Source organism: Acinonyx jubatus, chromosome D3, assembly GCF_027475565.1.
Source record: "Acinonyx jubatus isolate Ajub_Pintada_27869175 chromosome D3, VMU_Ajub_asm_v1.0, whole genome shotgun sequence".
NCBI lineage: Eukaryota > Metazoa > Chordata > Mammalia > Carnivora > Felidae > Acinonyx > Acinonyx jubatus.
In genome coordinates, this window is record NC_069392.1 from 38,510,443 (window position 1) to 38,531,111 (window position 20,669).

The window sequence follows — 20,669 nt, forward strand, 5'->3', positions numbered from 1 at the left end:
TTTGGTGCTTTACTTCTTCCTGTGGATTTAAGTTACAACTGAGCATGACTTCCTTTCAGCTGAAGGACTTCATGTAGAGCAGGTATGTTAGTGGGGGATTACCTCAGCCTTGCTTATCCGTGAATATCTTTTATTCCTCTTTATTTAAAAGGAAAGTTTTGCAGGATACAGGATTCTCAGTTGACAGGTATTGTTCTTAAACACTCAACACTTGAATATGTCCTCTTACTGCCTGCTGACCTCCCTGTATATGAGAAGTCATTTTTCCTCTTGTGTCCTTCAAGCTTTTTATCATTTACTTATTTATTTCTTGTTTTGGGATTTCAGCAATTTGACTGGGATGTTCCTACATGTTGTTCTCTTTTTGTTTGGGGGGATTCTTTGGGCTTTCTGTGGATTAATGTTTGTCAGCAAATTTGGAAAGTATTCAGCCATTTCTTAAAAATTGTTAATCCTTTTGTGTCATTTCTTTTTGGGACCCTCATTTGCACATACAATAGTATGCTTGATGATCTTCTCTAAGCCTCTGTTTGTTCATTTTTTTTCCCATTCTTAAAATTGCACAATTATTAACTGTTTCAGCTCGATGATGCTTTTGCCACTCCGAGCATGCTGTTGATGCCTTGTGAATTTATTTCAGTGACTGTACACATGTTTCAGATGATCTGCGATAAGAGGAAGCTAGAAGTATATGTAAATGCTTCCTACCAGCTACGTTTCTTGGTGTTCTTGGGCTGTGGAATCTCCAGGGCCAAGGAAGCAGAGAGGCCTTGCCCTCCAAAGGGCCTCTGTTTGTTACTGAGTGTGGAGAGGTCTGTGACTGTAAAGTACTTGGCCATCCGACTGCCAGACCTTGCAGAAATGAGGTGATATCTGCTGCGCTTGCCAGCATGTCAGTGAAGAGCAGATGGGGTTCTCTGTGGTTCCTTAGGTCTTACAGAAATCTTAGAGTGCATCCTACTCCAAATATTCCAAGTGTCTTGCTATTTGGAAGCCGAAGATGATCAGATAAACGATCGAAGAAAAACAATCATTCATACCACAGTTGAGAACCTTACATGTTCCAGGCGTGATTTAAACACGAGCAATACAGAAGTATAAAAATGGACAAAAACTCAAACTCTATGAAGTTCGTTTGCAAACGGGAATCCACAGGTGATAAAGAAATGAAAGGTCTGTCGTTGTGACCTATGAGGTGGTATTGCTGGGAAGAACAGTAAGGCATGGAGTGATAAGAAACTGTCGTAGAGGGTGACCTAGGAGTACTTGAATTGGGAAGAGAAAGTTACCCTTGTGGCTACCCATGCTGGTGGGACAGCAAATACAGAGGTTCTGCAGCTTGTACCTGGTAGGTTCTAGAAAAAGCAAGGAGGCCAGTGGACGAGAGCAGAGTAAACAAAGGGGCTAATAGTAAAGTACAAGGTCCAGAAAGTATAGGGTCTTTGGGGTCAGTAGAGGGATGTCTTGGACAAACGATAATTGAAAAGCATTACTTGGGTTACTGTGCTGAGCATCTACTCTAGAGAGCAAGGCTGAATACTGAGTTAGAACACTATTGGAAGAATGCAGGCCAAATATAATAGCAGACACAAATAGGATAACAGTGAAGGTTATGGGAAGTGCTTAGATTCAGGGTATATTGTGAAAGTAGAGGCAACAGTAGTTGTGATTGGACATGATCTGAGACAAAGGAGAAAATAATAGTATCAATATTTTTAGTTTGTGTTACAAGAGATGCAGAGTTACCTGTTTTGATAGAGGAAAAAAATCTGAAGTGGGGGGATTTGGTGGATTAACAGGCGTTAGTTTGGGGTGCATGAAGTTGAAGATGCCCACGAATTATCCATACAGAGACTGGCCATGACTGCCGCATACAAATCTGAAGTTCAGGGAAGAGAATTGTACGAGGGATATAAGTTTTGGAGTTGTCGATGGATATAAAAGTCACACCTAGGAGACTGGGTGCATTTACCAAGGAAATGGGTCATGTGAGAAAAATCCCTAGGAAATATAGAGGAATCTCCAAATGAGACTGAGAGTGAGCCACGCCTAAGAGAAAAGGAAAACCAGGAGGGTCCATGAAGTAAAGAAAGAGTATTAGGGATGCATGTGATGACTGCTGTCAAATGTAGTCATAAAGTCAGGAGTGTTAGATACGTGGTGAAGATTAGTAACTGACTTCTGGACTGAGAAAGATGGATGTTGCTGATGATTTTGACAAGGGTTGTTTCAGTAGAGCTGGTGGAAGGGTCAGAGCTATGACTAGAAGAGATTTAAAGTAGCGGCATGGGAGAGGTACTGGACAGCAAACGTAGACTGCTTTTGAGAAGACTGCTATAAAGGGGACAGAAGGGGAAGCAGAGAGCAGTAGCTAGAAGACTGTGGGGGACCCAAGAGAAGATTACTTATTGAACTCTTCTATTTTGAAAAGGTAGATGCATAGGGAATTGCAAACAAAATGTACAGGGAAGGCTTGTACAAGTGGAGATGTATCCTTAACTCAGTTTCCCTCCAAAACAACTTACAGCACTATAGTACCATATTAAAACCAAGAAATGGACGGTCATATATCAGAGGTGAAGATTCCATCATGTGAAATCACACGTACCGTGTGTGTGTGTGTCTGTGTGTGTGTATTCTACATGGTTTTATCAGATGTGTACATTTCTATAACCATTAGAACAATCAAGATCCAGAAATGACCATGATAACGTGGTTCCCTCGTGCTACACCACTTTGAAGCCACATGCCTTGCATTCCTGACCCCTTGGCAACCACTAATCTGTTCTCCACCTCTATAATTGCGTTTTTTCAAGCATGTTACGTAAATAGAATCATCGAGTATATAACCTTTGGGGATGGACTTTTTTAATGTATGTAAGGACTCCCTTACATAAACACCCAGTGCTCCTCACAAAGAATCCCCTCCTCAATACCGAACACGCACGTTGAGTTTTTGTTTTGTTTTTTTTTTCTTTTGATTTTGAGAGAGGGGGAGAGAGAGCATGAGCAGGGGAGGGGCAGAGAGAAGGAGAGAGAATCCCAAGCAGGTTCTGCACTGTCAGCACGGAGCCCAGATGCAGGGCTCGAACTGATAAACTGAGAGATTGTGACCTGACCCGAAACCAAGAGTCAGATGCTTAACTGACTGAGCGACCCAGGTACCCCACCCACATTGAGTTTTATAAGATCCTGCCAGACCGTTTTCCAGAGTGGTTCTGTAATTTCATGCTCCCACCAGTGATGTATGAATGACCCAGGTTCTCCACACCCTGGCCAGCATTTTGTATTGTCAATCTTCTTAGCCATTCTGATGTGTGCATAGGGAGAGATTGCTTTTTCGGAAGGGTAATTGCAGAAACATTGGGAGCCTACCTGTACCTCCAGCCTCTTCTTAGAGAACTTGAATATTGAGTCCCAGCCGATACTGTAAAACTTTGAGCAGCTGCTGTGTCACGTATCCATATAGACGTAATGTCAGTTTAAAAGAAGGCTGTGCTTAGTAGATGAGGTTTGGAGATCATCTTGCTCTGTGGCATGAAGGGCCGTGAGCTCGGTACAGAGCCCCTAAACCTGTCACCAGTGGGAGCGATGAACAGTGAATATTTCCTTCCATTCCACAGCATGAAAGCTGAATGCAATGGACTAGTGCGTATCTGGGCACTAAGAATGCCAGATGAAATGGAAAATGTATAGTATTTAGTGGCAACATAGGAATTATGAATTTGAGTTCATGGATATATTAAATCTATAGACCTGTTAATCACAGAAATGAGAATATGTAACTTCAAGGTACCTATCACTTGAGATAAGTTCATTAAACACTGGTGAGCCTCACACTAAACTACACGACCAAAAGAATGCTTGAAAGGCATTGTAGGGAAAAAATAGATTTAAATGCATAAGCTGTATTAATAAATAAAACACTTGAATATACATTTGAAATATGAAGTTTGAAGATTTCCACGTTCTAGGATATAGAATGTTTTCATTCTTAGACTGAAAACAGTTTTCTCTAAGCCAAATTGGTTCATGGTAAAAAAAAAAAAAATTCAAAAAGCAAAAAGCTGTAGATAGACTTTCATAATGAAGAAGGAATTACCTTGTCATGGAGAAAGGGAAACCTGAAAAGTGCCACTTGCAGGGGACGGCAGCCCCTTGGGAACCCGAAGGAGTCTGTGCTGTGGTTGTTTTGCTGGGTGTGGGGCTCCCTCTTGATGCTGCTTGTAATAACTTGACTGAACAGATGTAGCCACTTAAGGTCATTGGAAACATGTCAGCTCAGGAAGGTTGATCAAGGAGGCATTGTGACTTGCTGCCCCATGCTCAGGGGAAAGCCTTTATTGAGCCAACGGGTCTCCTGGGACCTAGAGACAGAAGACAAAACAAAGCAAAACAAAACAGGAGACGAGCGGCCAAGTGTTCAGAAGGCAGAGAGCAAAGAGTTGAAACCCAGAAGGCTTTGGTGTGTGCGTGATTTGTATTTTAAATATTATGAACTCCTGATTTATGAAAGATCATTTAAAACGTGATTTTCTGAGAGCTAGAATTGTTGCTCAAATGCTTGCTTTGCTGCATTTATTAATCTTGTACTTGATGTATAGCGTGTTGATGATACAGTTCCAAAAGACTTAACAGGGATAAGTAAAGGAGCATCGATAATTTCAGGTTGACAATCGTCATAACCACAGAGGACATAAGGGTTTAATTGTGCTGAGGACTAAAAAAGTCACAAGCGACCCCTCTGGTCTATGAATGTACAACCATCTATACAAAAGTAATTGAGAGTCATATACAAAGGATTATTGATAAGGCAACGTGAAGTCAAACAAGAACATAGGCTTAGGCATTTCCATAAAATACCGGTCATGAGTGTGTTGTAAGGGCAAAGGCAAGACTATGTAGAGAATTCTGGGTGGCGATTGTTGGGGAAAGGAAATACTGGTTCCTCTCAATTCAAATGGAAACCTTAAGGAAAAGACATCATGTGTAAGTAAGTGGATGTGATTGTTAAACTGCTAGGAGACTTTTCAGGCATCAGGGGCTACTTCATAAAACCAGAATCACAGAACCTTTATCTGCCTGTGGAAGCTACCTTGTGGTCTGTGTACATGTGTGTTTCTCACAGCCATTAGAGCAGTGACTTTGACTTGGCAGGTACTAAGTCAATGGCGTTGGCTTGATCAGTAGGACGTGAAAAGGCAGAAGGGATAGCTTTCCAAGCTATGGTGATGGAAAGAAGTATTGGTGAGAGGCTAACTTTGCACAAGCGTGATAGGTAAGGTGCTGAGGAAGTGGAGAGATTTGGGAGCATTTTACTCCGCAGGCCATGACATCTGGCATGCATAATAAAATGGTTCTGTCATATTGCAGAGTCTAGAAGCATAAGCTTCACCTTTTAGGTTGCATGAGAGAACAGCCAAAGTCAGGTAAGAAAGAAATCTGGCGAGAGACAAGGAGGTATGTGTCTTCATTCTGCTGGCGTTGGCACATGCCTCTGAGTGATTAAATACAGGGTTTGGCATTATTGGAAAAGTTGATCAAGCTTTTCTAGAATATTTGTCTTGACTGATCTTACCGTGTGGCACATTTCAGGACCTCGTAGTTTTATTTCAGATTTTTTAAATTAAGTGCAGCGATTTGTGATGTATGACTCTTCCATTAATACTTAACAATAGAAACAAACCACATTTGAATATTTCAAATATGCTGAAACAAACTAAAGGATCATTAGTTGTAAATCTTAGCATAGTTCAAAGGAAATATATAACGTAAAATTTGAACCTAGGGTAACAGGTTGTAATTGTACATGAAATCTAGGTTCTTCATAATGAAACTCCTATTTTGATAAGTGATTAACTCTTCAAATTTGTCTTCATTTTAAAACAATCAGAATAAACTGAAGTGAAAATGCATGATTTCAGTTACAGATTTTTTTCCTTCAGTTTGTTTCCGCATGGTACAGATCTTAAAATAATTTATAGTGCTGTGTGTATCTGTATCTCTTAAAGTTAGGTAAATAGACTGCTGTTTCTAAGAGACAATTAGCTAGATTTTGAGTGAGAATGACCTAAGATTTTAGCATGTGCGATAAAATTAAATTGATCTCAGAGCTACTAAGAACTTACAAATGTGACCGTGGTATAAATAAGTATGGCTATTTTTATAAATTCTTACAAACCAGAAAACTCCTCCCCCAAGTATGTCAAACTTAATTTTCTGCTCTGTGGAGCACAGCTAGTAGGGTAGCGAAGCCCAGTGACATTTTCCACAGTGTGAGTTGCCAACCACTAGAAGCCTGTGGCAGCGTTTAAATCTACAGCAAACAAACTAACCACTGGTTGAAGAACAGATTATGTAATCCTTCTTCAATATTTCTTTGCGTGGTGTTAACATCACTGTCAGAATCCTAAAGGCAGAACTTGGGAGTGTCTGCTAGGGCAGGATTTTAGTGGAGCCAGGAGCCAGTGTAACCTGTGCTGTGGTGCAGGTTACTTTGGTTAACTTGTCCATCTTGTGTTAAACTCCTAAAGAAATGGCTCCTATTTGAGTGGGCTCACTTAAGTGTGTGTTAAGGCTGTGAGTTCAGTGGTCGTTACTTCTACAGCATAGCCTATATTCATGTCTAAGTCTCCTGGAGAGCATTGATGAATAAGATAATAAGCCTCTATTTGGGTTCTAATAAGGCTTCAGTAATTAGATGAAACCCACAAATTGAAACATTAATAATCGCAGTGGGAAGAGTTAAATTCAGAGGTACTAAAAATATTGTATGAACAGAGTAAAACGTCAAAAGAGGACCTCTCCAGTATAATGGACAAAAATACTTGTTTGTCATGAAACTCTAAGGTTCTAGAGGAAATATGATTATAAATGGTCCTATTGTAGTTCCTCATTTTTTTCCCTGGGTCTGTAAATGACATTGTATGTATGCACAGTAATATCTCATTTACTTGGAAATGGTGTTGAACAGAAAGGTGATGAACAAGGACATTTTCTAGATAATTGGAACATCTCCCAGTTGCCAGATTTAATTTATTGTGCTTTTTAAAATTGAATGTAGATGTATTTCCCAGCCTTACCTTAACAGAAGATGTTGATCATAATTGAACTTCTTTTTGCCATAAGGGTGTTTCCTTACAGAATTTAGAAAAACAATATATTGTGAACTGGCCATATTCACGACACTTACTATAGACCCTGTGGGTAATATAGAGGCTGATAGAGATCGTGAACATCTCACATTCTATTGGTCTAAATGAGTACTTGTATGACTAGTACCCTTATCTCATGTGATTATGATTTAGTTACAATTCTGCTTTACATGACAGAATATCATATCCTTAAGAGACTGTACATTCATTTTTTTTTTAATGGGACTTTCAGAGAAAATCATGGATGACTGCAGTTGATTTCAAACTCACTATTGTTAGTTGATGGATTGGAGTTGATAGATACGGAAAACTGGAAATCCTATCGTTGTTGGAGGAAAATGTGATTGTAGTTTGATGTTGAGGGAAATTGAAATACCCTATTTTGTGTTAGCACCTTAATATAGCTTGACGTCTATTGTTTAAAACAACATAATTCCTCATTAAAATGTTTGTAAAACTGTCAGTTTGGTACACATAAATTAAAAATATTTTTCTAAGATAGCTCAGAGTGGTAACTCGGCAATATTCACCAATAACCGATAGCTCCTTGCATTTTTTGAGAAGAAATAAACACTGTGACAGATGGAACAATCAGCATTTATAGTAAAAGCCAGGATCTTACCTTTTCTTGCTCTACAAAGCAGTAAACAGATAACTAAAGAATCCATTCTCACCAAAGGGATTGAAAGATTAAAAAAAATGATTTTCCTTCCTTCTGTTATTTTAGGGAAGAATATATTCTCAGAAATTAACACTTGGGTTTAAGTGCATCCTTCGGAAAGCTCTGAGATTATGGCATGTTTCAACAATGAAAAAAACAAAAGGATACATTCAGGAAAAAAATTTGACTGAATCATAACCTACACAAAGTAAATCACATGAATCTTAAGTGTGCACTCTGAACATGAGATGTGCTGGGTTATACTTGCATGAGCCCACTAGCATAAATGCACAGAAGATTAGCACCAGTCCAAAGTACTCCCTTGTCATACTTGCTAATTAATACCTCCAGATGTATTAATCGCTATGATGCATTTTTCCACTATAAATTCATGGTAATAATCTTTTTTCAGTTTTATATAAATGCAATACCCTGTGCTTGATTTTTGTTTCCATTTCTCCATGTTATCTCTGTAGGATTGATGGGGTTGCAGGCAACAATATTTTAATATCCTTGGTGGCTGGAGAGCTGTTGAACAAATACAGCATAATTTATTAATGAGTTCTATTATTGATGAGCATTTTCCTTGTTGGCGGTTGGTGGTTTTCCTGAGTAAAAAAGCTATGAAGATTCTGGTTCACATCTTTTGGTGCACGAACATGGTCATTCCCTAGGATACACCTAGGGGCCATTGCTGATCAAAGGCTCTGCATTTACTTGTTCAACTTCAGCTATACAATCTTTTAAAAGTAATTGCACCAATTTACACGGGACCAGTCACGTGTAAATTTCACTTCTATCTGCTAACACCAGGTTTTTGTAATTGGAGCCATTTTTCTAGAAGCAATCTCACTTTACCTTTCATATTAGTGTACAATCCATCTGGCATTATTTTTATGTTTTGGGCAAAGTGTGAGGGAAGTGGTCAAGGCTCATTTCTTGTTGCACATGCATTTGCAATTTATCAAGCACCATTTACTGAAAAGATGCAATTCATTGTTTTCCCCATTCATTGCAATGGCATCTTGGTCATCAGTTAGGTAGCTATATATGTGTGGCTGCGTTTCTTGACTCTGTCCTATATTGTAAGTTATTGGCATAAAGTTTTTTTCTGACATTTACTGCAGAGATACCCTTATTTTCTTTTAAAAATCTTTTTTAATGTTTATTTTTGAGAGAGAGAAACAGAGCCTGAGTGGGGGAGGAGCAGAGATAGAAGGAGATGCAGGATCCAGGCTCTGAGCTGTCAGCACAGAGCCCTACATGGGACTCGAACCCAAAAACCGTGAGATCATGACCTGAGTCAGTCAGACGCTTACTTGACTGAGCCCCAAGATGTCCTTATTTTCATGTGATACTGCTAAATTTCACTTTTGTCTTCTTAACGTCTTAAGAGTTTCTAGAAACAGCTTTTGGGTTTTTCCATTATATACCTGGTTTCAACTCAATTGATTTCTGTATTTGTTCCTTTCATCTATTTTTGAGTTGTGCTAGTCTTCTCCACAAGTATTGTTTTTAAACTTTTATTTTGAAGCAAGTTGAATTTCAAAACATTTGGCAAAGTATTACTAAGAGTTCCAAAAACCCATCACCCAGCTTCACTAAATAGCAACATCTTATGTAATAACTGGTGTAATTATGAAATGATGAAATTAATATTGATACAATTCATAAGCCTTCTTTAAATTTTCCTGATGGTGCCACAAATGTCCTTTTTGTACTTCAGGATCCATTCCAAGATCATGCATTGCATTTAGCTGTCAACTCTCTTTATCCTCCCTTGATGCGGGGAAACTTAAACTTCATGTATCTTCATGACCTTGATGTTTTTGAAGAGTGCTGGCTGCTCAATTTGGGGAATTGCCCTCAATTTGTGTATGTCTGACATTTCCTTGTGATTAAGTTCAGGTTCTTCATTTTGGCAAGAACACCTCAGAAGTGATAAAGCGATCTCAGTGCCTCATGTCAGGAGTTATGTAATGTTGACATGTTTCATTCCTGGTGATAGTGAATTTGATTGCTTGATTGAGGTGGAATCTGTCAATTTTCCCCACTACAAATGATATGTGTGTGTGTGTGTGTGTATTATTTATATATATATATAATTTTTGTATATATATATATAATATATATAAATTTGTACTTAATAAGTATCTTATGGGGAAACAGTTTTAGACTATTCAAATATCCTGTGTTCCCATATACTCCTCCCTGGTAACATCAGCCTCTATCAGTGGTGCTTGCTTCTGCAGTAATTATTACTCTGATGTTTGTGAGACACCGAATCTTTTTTTAAATGTCTATTTATTTTGAGAGAGAGAGAGAGAGAGAGAGGGCGCACACAGACAAGCAGGGTAAGAGGGAGAGAGAATCCCAAGCAAGCTTTGTGCTGTCAGCAAGGAGCCCAATGTGAGACTCGATCCCATGAATGGTGAGATCATGACCTGAGTGGAGATGAAGAGTCAGATGCCTAACTGAATGAGCCATCCAGGTGCCCCCCAAAAATAATACTATATTTGCATCATTCCTTGTATATTGCTTTGAATTCTACTTCAAGAATAAGCTATCTCCTCTTTATTCATGCAATTGCTTATTTGTAGTATAGACTCAAGGATATTTATTTATTCCAAGAGATACAATTCATTGTTATTCACTTTATTCTAGGTTTGGCCACTGGGAGCTCTTTCAGAAAGCTGGCTCCTCTAGTCCTTGGGCTTGCCACCAAATTTGGAGCATTGGCTTCCCTACTGTCATGACAAGATCTTGCTGGCTTTTCTTGCCCCATTCCCTTCATCTCCTCTCTGCCTCATTCCTGAAATCGACGGTGTCTCCAAGGATTGTTGGTTCATTTTATTGAAGAAGGGTACTTGGAAACCAAGATCAGTGAGCACACCTAGGACCTAGATCTTTGCCGTTGTTTCTAGGTCCTCTCTCACCTGATGGAGATAGGACTTACGCGTGTGTATATACAAAGAAGCATGTACACATATCTATCTTATATCTAGTAGTGTGTATATGCACATACGTCATTGTGATTTCATTGATATATCTGACTCTAGTCCAACATAACAGGGTTCATTCTGGCAAACTTCCCTCCGTCACTAGTGATTTTTAACAACGAGAAACCTCATTCTCATTATCATCAATAGGTTTAATTATTATAAACACACATGAAGTACTTTAAAACACAATTTGATAGCACTGTGAAAAGTAAATCTTGAGCTACAGTACAATATGTGTGTAGCCTTAAAGTAAGCAAGCAAAACACTGTTTCAAAAGTCACTTAGATGAGTTCTCTTCATTCCTCTCCCTTTCAGTGTGGCTATATTAATTTATAATGCGATAACCATGAAGAATATTTCCGAGTATTAATGTCATAATTCTGTTATTTGTAACACTAACTTATTTGATGTACTATTCCTGATTCTATAGCATTTTCCAAGTGTCAAATCATTCATAAGTAGAAAGTTTCACCCTTCCTTCTCAGATCTTCTACCTTTAATTGATTGATTTTTTTTTTTGTCTCATTCCTTTTGCTAATACTTTCAGGACAACAGTGAATAATAATGGAGAGAATGTGCATCTTCCCCCTATTTCGCGTCTGGATAGAAATGCTTCTAAAGTCTTCCCATTAAGTAAGATACTGGTTTTAGAACTGAGGAGTATAAATAGTTTTCATCTCCATGCCCTCTCCTATTTTCTTGAGTAGTTATTATAATGAGGGAATGTTGAAATTTCATTAAAGCATGTATGGACATAACTATGGCATAGCATGTTAGTAGATTTCCTAATATGAACCAACCTTGCATTTCTGGAATAAAACATACTTGGTTGTATGCATTAGTCTCTTAATGTGCTGTTATTTTCTGTTGGGTAAAGTTGTATTTAGTACCTTTGTGTTGATGTTCATAGACAATATTGGTCTATGAATTTCATAAAATGTCTTTTTTTGAACACAGTTCTTAGTTGAGGTACCAACATTTTACGGACTTAAACAGAAGTGTTCTTTCACTTTCAATTTACAGTGTGTTGGAACAATTGGAACAATTTATAGAGCGTTGGGACTATTTGGTCTTTGAATATTTTTTGGAATTCACCTGTGACACTGTCTGGCTCCGTTGTTTTTATGAGACTGATCATTAATAACTTTCTCCGTTTCTTCTATGGAAAATGATCTCTTGAAACTTTGCCTCTCTGGGGTCAATTTTGGTACTATGTGGTTCCCTGGAAAGTTGTGCACTTCATCTAGATTTTAAAACTGAAAGCAAAGATGTCTTTTATAAGCTTTAGATGTTTGTAGAATAGACCCTTATGATTTTCTTTTATTTTACCTTTTTTAAAAGTTAATTCCTCGTCACTTCTTAATTTGCATAGTTTTTTGCCTTTCCTCTTTGTTTTTCTGGTCAAAATAGCCATGTATATTTTGTTACAGTTAAAAAAAAAAGTCTTAATTCCTTCATTAGGCTACTGTTTTCTGATTCTCTGATCAGTTTGGGCTTCTGCTCTTAGTTCTTCCCATATCTATTGTCCATTGACTTTTGAGATAGAAATTCAATTTGTTAAAATTTTTTCATTGCTCCTAATGAAAATACTTCACTATAAGAAAAAAAATGTGATAACATTATATCACGAAAGACTTCTTTTTTGGAAAATAACCAACTGGTTGTAAATTTTTTGTGGAAAAGAGATAATAACCGATGTGATCTAAAAACAAAACAGAAGATGCAAATAACCAGATATCAAGACTATAATGTTCGAGTTACTACAACAGGGTGGTATTGTCACAAAGGTGGACAAATGGATCATGGTTAGGATCTAGAAAAAGGTGACACAAACATGGACTCAATATTTATGACAAAAATGAAATTGCAGTTTATTAGGGAAAACATGGTATGGGTCAGTGGTGTATACATATGGGGAAAAAAATGATTCTTCACCTCCTGCCTTAAATCATACACAAAGGCCAATTTCAGATGGAGCGTAAATCTATATGTAAAAGATAAATAATAAAACACTATAAGGAAACAGAATATTTCCATGACCTTGGACTGGGCAAATCTTCCCAAAATAAGAGCTAAGAAAACATGAACCTTAAAAGACAAATTATCAATGGAAAACTAAAAGATTCTTACTCAACCAAAATTCATTGAGAGTGAAATACTGACAGTAAATATGAATGATGCTAATTACAGTAAAACCTTGGTTTGTGAGCATAATTCACTCCAGAAACAGGTTGGTAATCCAAAGCACTCATAAATCAAATCAAATTTCAAGAACCATTGGCTCAGTTGTGATCATGTGACATTTAGCATCATGTACTACTTGTATTGCAAGACCTCATTATCAACCTAAAATTTATAAGAAATGTTTCCTCGTCTCATGGAACACTTTCAGGAGAGGTTACAATCCAAGGTTATACCATATATATACACATACATACACACATATGTGCATATATATACACACACATATACATAGGTGTATGTATGTATATGTACACACACACACACACACAGTAGATTCTTAACCAGAATATATAAAGAAAGTCCACAACTGAAATAACAAAGTGGACACCGTATTGAATTGAAACTTTGAACTGAAACTTCACAGTAGGTAATATCCACAGAGTCAAACATTTTTAAAACCTTCACTTTTCATGGGGGAAAGGCAAATTGAAACCACAGTGTAATGCCACGATATGCCCACTAAGATAACTAAATGAAAAAGACGGAAAATCCCAAATATTAATGATGACATAAAACAAACAGTAGTTTTACATACTGTTAGAATAATAAATGTCTCGCTCGTGCATAGGCACGCGCGCACACAGACACACACACACAAACACACACACACACACATGCATGTAGGACTGGCTGAAAAATAGTTGCATTAGTCTCCTCTCCAGCTTATGTTGCTAGAAATTTGATAGGTTTTTGAAAAGGATTTCAGGAGACATTGCTTTGCCTTCTCCTCTCTAAAGCCAAACGTTGGCAGAGGTGATGAGCTAATACCAGAAGATGGGAATATTGGATGAGTTCTTCATGGAACAATGAAAATTTATTCCCTAAGCAAACAATGAAGAATGCCGATGGTGGTGGTAGGTGATAAAAATGGGCAAAACAGTATAGAGCTGGAAGGCGTGAACTTCAGACTGGAGTTGTTGAAAGGCACCAAGCAGTGTTACAGATGTGGGATGTTGCTGGCTCAGGAGAAGCTGCAGCCAGAGTCCTCCTGGGAGAACATGGCAAGGGATTCCAAGTCATTCATCCCAGCAGTTGCCATGTGAATGGAGGAGATTGGGGAAGTAAGGAGGGATGAAAGAGAGGGGTGGGGAGCAGGTAGGGTAGGAAGTCAGGCCCCTCTGGGTTGATTGGGTTTTTCCAGATGCACATGCCTCGGAGCTACAAAGTCTCTCCCGCAGGTGTGAAATAGCGCCAGCAGACAACATAGTGACAATCTTGGAGGAGGCCATCAGGTGCGCCCAAGGAACTGAAATATACCAGTAGACAGTTGTAACTCTAGGCAACGGGTGTGCAATCATAATTGAAAGGAGGAAAACCAAACGGGATAACAAATATGGGCAAACATTTTCATCTTTACCATCACAAAAAAGCAAGTTAAAATCAAAGCCAACCAGGAAGTTCATTTTCTTTGCCTGCCAAATACCAAAAAAGTAAAAGTTACATCCAGTGACAGTAATGAAATCAAACTGCTTGTCGTTCTGTGTCATGACTAGCACAAATACCATGCTCTAAGAAGACGGCCTGCGAATATACATTGCAATCTTGCACATGCTGGTCGATCTGGTGATTCTACCTCTGCAAGCGAAGCCAGTGGTTAGGAACGTTGGTTTAGAATTTGGATGCTGGAGTTAGACTATACGGATTAAGGCTGTGGTTCTGTCATTCCTATTGATGTAAAATCAAGCAAGTTACTGAGGCTCCTTGTGCCTCAGTGTGCCCATCTGTAAGATGAGGTTAATTACAGTACCTACCTTGTCAGGGTATTAGGAGGATTTTTATACGTAAAGCAATTAAAACAATATGCCTGGCAAATGCTAAGCCCCACGTGAGACCCTGTTACTATTTTAGGTCTGCAACTGCTCATCAAAAATTCTAAAGTTTTCAGAAATCAGACTTTGTTAGATTTTAGAAAAGCAATATGAAATATATAGAGGCCATATGATATAATGCCCCCCCCCAGGGTGTTCTGGGGAAGGGCCCATAGTTAAACCCATTAATACTTTCTTTGTAAATTATAAGAATATTCATATTGAGCATTGTAAATAGTGGCTTCAGGTCAGTTCAGGTCAGATGTGATTTTCCTACCAAATAAGAATTAGGAAAATCCTTAAGAGAATTGTTGGAGTCTGGTGTTGTCATAAGGGATTACACATCAGTGTTCCATAATATAAAAAAAGTGAAACTTTATGTAAAGTGTATAATACATTATTTAATAAAATATTTATGAACTATTAAAACCTTGAACTGCTTGTTCATATTGAGTTAATACGAACTGCTTGTTCATATTGAGTAAGTAAACAATACAGTATTGTTACATGTGTAGGAAAAAAGCTCACCTTAGAAAAATAGTCTGGAAAATAATATACCATGTTGTTAGCAAGGGCTATAATGAGGTGGTGGAAATAGGTTAAATGTTTTTATTTTCTATTGTATTCAGATTTCTAATAAAGATACTACTATTATAATGAAAAAAATATCAAATTGACTTAGTATATAGCCTTAATTGTCCTGTAAATTTGATAAGTAATTTGAAAAAGTTGTCTTTTGTCCATTATCTTTCCATGGTAGTAAACGTTAGTATAAACCACCCCTTCATGATAATTAAGTAGAAAAATGTCTTTGAATGGTCTCATGTGTTTCACATGCTGAGTTTCATTGGCTAATTTCAGTTGCACTCTATCTCGTAAAACTTGGTGTAAACTTAAGGCAAGTTTATGAAAATTAGTATTTTTCATGAAACCAATAGTAACAGCTAAGTTTGATATATTTGCTCTTTGCTATGGATAGCATCAAAATATTCCAAATCACTCTTCCAACATGGGAGTTCAGAAGCAGCAAAGGCTTTGGAAAATCAGACAGACATGGCTTCAGTCCCAGTTGTACTGCTGTCTTGTTGTGTAATTTGGATAAATTACCAGTTGCCTGAATCTTGGGTTCCTTATTTGCAAAAGAGAAGTAATAAGTCAGCTGAAGATGAAGTAAGAATTTCTAAAAAGTACCACCCACTGCTTTATATTACATGCTCAATAAACGAGTGTTCTCTTTTTCTTTCGCTGAGAAAAGGAGAAACATGAGGGAAGGGAAATAACTACTCATTACTAAGCCACTGTTGAAAGCACCTTTATTAATTTGTTCCTTTCGTAGTCATCTGCAGAAGGTGTCCACAGCTTGTCCAAGAGGGAGGTGGGTGGTTGAAATGGGACATGAAGTCTGGGCGTTGGACCCAGAGCCGACATTCTTGATGAGTAGGTTAGCCTGCCAATGAATTACGCTGAAAAGATACGATGAGGCTGGTATTCATGTGGTTTGACAAGTAAGTGTAATATTGAAAAAGTAACTACACAGCTTTAACAGATATGTGTTCGTTTTCTGTCGCCATCTGTGTTTCAGGACTTTGTGAATGGTGCTTTGGAGCACCTTCAGTGGTCATTGCTCATCCCTCTTCCCGGTACACTTTCTGGAAGGGACCAGCACACATCCAGTTGACTCACGTCAATGGGGTCGTGGAACAGATCACGCTCATCTCACTGAGATCAGGTAAGAGTTTGAAAATATGTTTGCTCTTGGCAGGTAGTATCTGACCTCATGAGCTGCTCTGAAATCTTTCTGCCTTGTTAGAAATGGGAGAGTTACGTTAAATAACCAGACACATGTTGGATGGGAAAAAATAGGCTACCGCAAAAAAACATGGGTATATGGATTGAAATGTTTATTACTAGCTAAGCATATGCTGATGTACTTAAAGTTATTTTTATTACTTACGTAAAGTATAGGGACTTAGCATTTAGTACAAGGGGAGTTTCAACGCAAGCATTCTTGTAAAATATAACAGCAATACAGTTTTATGAAACCTGTAATTGCTATAATCTACATTATTTTTACTGCTGTAAAATGACTGTAAATTGGAGAGGCTATCTCCTTGAAATGGGTTATGATGAAAATGTACCTATTATGATTATCTTTATGCAAATCCTTCCCTAACTGTGAGCTTCCTTTACCTGTACTTCAAATCCATGTGAGTTCACTTCCGTATATCTTTTGCTCAACATCAAAATCTTCTGTTTCAATATACTAAATTGCCAGTCACTCCAGTTGGGCTTAATCAGCAAAACAGACCTGGAATTGAAAAAAGACGGTAAAGTTGAATCAGAGTGGAGTAGTTACTGCAGGCAGTCCTGGAGGGTGATGAATTAAATGACCAAAAGTGACAGGCCGTCTCTTAGAAGGACACTCTAGTGGGTACCATGAGGACACAAGCTACGTGATGAAAATGGTGCTTTGGCCATAACATGAATTTGTCTTGGGTGGGTAGATGTTGAGAATTACAAGTTGTCCAAAGGTTTTGCTTCTCAGGCATACAGGTTATTCTGCATCTCAAATACCTGAGATTCCAGGTAAGTCAGTACTCCTAGATGTAAAAGGAAAGACATTGAATATTCAGGTAGAAGATTCGGGACCAGACCTCTTGGAATGCATATTCACCTGCAATGTGTAACAACTTTTCAAGTGTCTTATATACAATGTGGGGAAGGGATGTCCCAAAAGTCTCCTAGTGAACAAAACCTAATAAATGGAAACTGGCAAGATTGAAGGTATGTAAAGGCCCTTGATCATAGCACGGTGGCTGAGAACATGGGCTTTGGAACCAAATGAGCATCTGTGGTTCGAACTCTGACTATGCCACCTTTTGGCCATGACTTCTTCTGGACTAGTTGTGAAAATTATAAGTGCTAATTTACGAAGAGCGCTTAGTACTGGACGTACACATTGAGCGTTCAATAAATGACTATACTACCTGGTTGTGCGAACATTTGTCAGGGCTTTTGTAGGTTTACTCATCCCTGATCTTAATACTGTCTTCTTGGAGGGCTTAAATTTCTCATTTGTAAATTCTCCTACCGCAAATATTCATTCATCTTCCCTAGTCAACCATAGGAGGACATTATTATATTTTTCAAGAGTAGAAGTTTTTAAAAATCTGGCATGTATTAAATTTCTGAAGGTCACTGATAATTTAAGCTTGATATTTCAAATCTGCCGCTTTGTAGTGGGTCTTGATATTGGGTCAATGACCTTACTTCCGAATAGTTTCATGTTTGAAATGAGAACAACAGAATATCTACCCATAATATGTTCTGTGAATATTAAATGAGACCTAGTGTATGACACAGAAACATGCCACGCATGTGAGCTATTACTGATACTGCTATTGGCTGCTATTGTTGTAATTATTCTTCCTAAATACATTCTTACCCACCTCTGGTATGATCACCGATGTTGTCTTTAGTTGACGGAACTTGAAGCAGAATTTTCTACAGAATTTTTAACAAAACAGAAATATATGCAAGATCTCAGGTCATGCTTTAAATCTTGAACATGATTCATTATGTTCATCACTTTGTGCCCATAGAATATAATAACTCCAGTTTGAATGCAAATCTCATTTTGCGATGTGACCAAATTACCTCCAAGGACAACTGCTTTTAAAACTCCCAAATTTGATTCTTTCCAGGGGGAACTATACGACTTCTCTTTTAAATTGCTTCACATTTTAATGATTCTTAATAGCAGATTTGGGCCATTTCATCCATAACATTTTACTCTTGCACCTGATGACCTAAGCTATTGAATCTGTGAAATGATAAACTACGAAGTAACCAGGACACCTTCACTTTGCACTACCTACTCCAGCTGAAGTTTTGACTTTATATGCAGTACGTATTGCCGTTTCATTTCCCGATAAAATGACGATCAAGGAATTCAGCGACTTGCTCAAGGTCACACCCCCAAGAAATGCGCAGAGGCGTAGAGTGTGGGTAGAGTGGCCATTGAGACTAATCTATACCAGTTAATTTCAAAACTACCTTTTATTTTGTCATGTTTTCCACTTTACTCTCCTGTCAAAGGCTCTTCAAGAAAAAAAAGTTGCCTTCAGTGTTAGGACCCAAAATCTGTTTTCGGTCTGATGGAACTAGGCAGTGTTAAGAACATCAGTACCGCTTTGGAAAAGTTTCTAGGTGGTCTGTCCTATTTCTCCTACAGTATCTGCTTTGATTTTTGGGTAGGAGTAGAAATAGGGGTAGATTGAAGGATGGTGAAAGTCTAAGGGAAAACTTCAGGTGTCGCATTACATACGTCTAGGATATTCCAGGACAGTTCCTAAGAAGAAAAGTTCTATTTTCCAGTGTTTTGAAGGAAACTAAACATTTGGTTGATACTGGTGGTTAATAGAGACTTCAAGCCAACTTTAATTGCTATGACCTTTTATTAAGTCAATACCTAATCATACTTGGTATTGTTTACGGCAGAATCCAAGGATAACACAATTGTCTTGTTGAATTTCAGTTGTTGGGGCAATCGCAGGGACAAAAAGCTTTTAGTACTTAAATCTTCTTGTTTTTTCAAAACGTATAATATGTCATTTGTACTGAGCGTATATTCTTATTCAATCTTATTTCTACTTTATAAGAAAATGGATACTTTTCCTCCTTATTCACGTTTTCCTTATGTTATTAGTATCCCCTCATCCTGAAAGTATATGGATAACAGTAATTCATAATTCTTGGTACGAATTGACTGGAAAGAACATAGAATTCCATACAGGTCTGGAATTAACTAGATGATATTCATGAAACATTTAGGTACACCTTAGCTGTTAAATAACACTGAAACGTCGACTGTCTTAAATACTCTAGACATTTTTCCAGAAGAGCCGTTGCATACATAACCTTATTTAGGTTCACTTCTATAATAGGATTTCAAGAAGACTGAGGTCTAGTGAATTGTCCTTTTACGTTTTATTTTTTGTAGAAGTCAATTTTGTCTAGGAATAGCAAAATGTTTTGTCTATTTCTTGGAAAATTTACTAAGGTCTACTTGGGTGTATTGAAAATCTGACAATACAATTAGAAAGTATGGAGGGTTAGCAGGCCAAGAAGAATAATGTGGGTGCACAAATACCTTCTATTTTGTTAAATTTGCCCTAAAAACTAAGTCTGTGGGAAGGAAAGAGCGGACATGAAGTCGGAAGACCAGGTAGCTGTGACTTAAGGCCCCTTAGTTTTTTGGCCTCTTGAAATACACTTTGTTTCCTGAAACAACTTTACTGAGTTGTGAGAATTGAGTGAGATAATGTTTCTGGAAGTGTTCTAGAATTTTAAGGCTCTATAAAAATGGTACATGTGAATGATGCTATTACCACAGGTGTTAACATGGAAACCTTTCAATGTGAGAATTTTAAATGTGAAAGTCTTTCCAATCTTTTAATAAAAAAAAATTCCAAAGTTAAGGATTTTTAGTGGGCTTGACATCACACTTAGAAGCCTGAAGTAACTTGTGTTTTTCATGGACAGAACATGTGCATTCACAGTAAATAGTAAATACTGACATTCAGTATTTTATTTTTGTTAAATAATACTCATGTTGGATTATTGAGTCATGAAGATTTGGAAATCCCTGGCACTGGTATCAGAGAAATTTTAAGCCAGGAAGAATTAGGATGCTATAATTTTAGCAGTTCTAAAGAAGTCGGTTAGAATTATGTATATTCCATAATACAAATTAGAAACTGGAGTGAATTCATTAGCATGTGTGATTAGGAAAGATAAT

General features: G+C 37.7%; 1 protein-coding gene across 5 annotated transcripts in view; it reads left to right on the forward strand.

Annotated features, from left to right (window-relative positions):
• Nucleotides 1–20,669, forward strand: part of DLGAP1 (DLG associated protein 1) — an 885,205-nt gene that overhangs the window by 102,442 nt on the left and 762,094 nt on the right. For all 5 annotated transcript variants that reach the window (XM_027068585.2, XM_053206118.1, XM_027068580.2 and 2 more), the window contains exon 2: nucleotides 16,452–16,598. The gene's annotated coding sequence lies outside the window, so the exon portion shown is untranslated. The remainder of the gene's footprint in view (nucleotides 1–16,451; nucleotides 16,599–20,669) is intronic.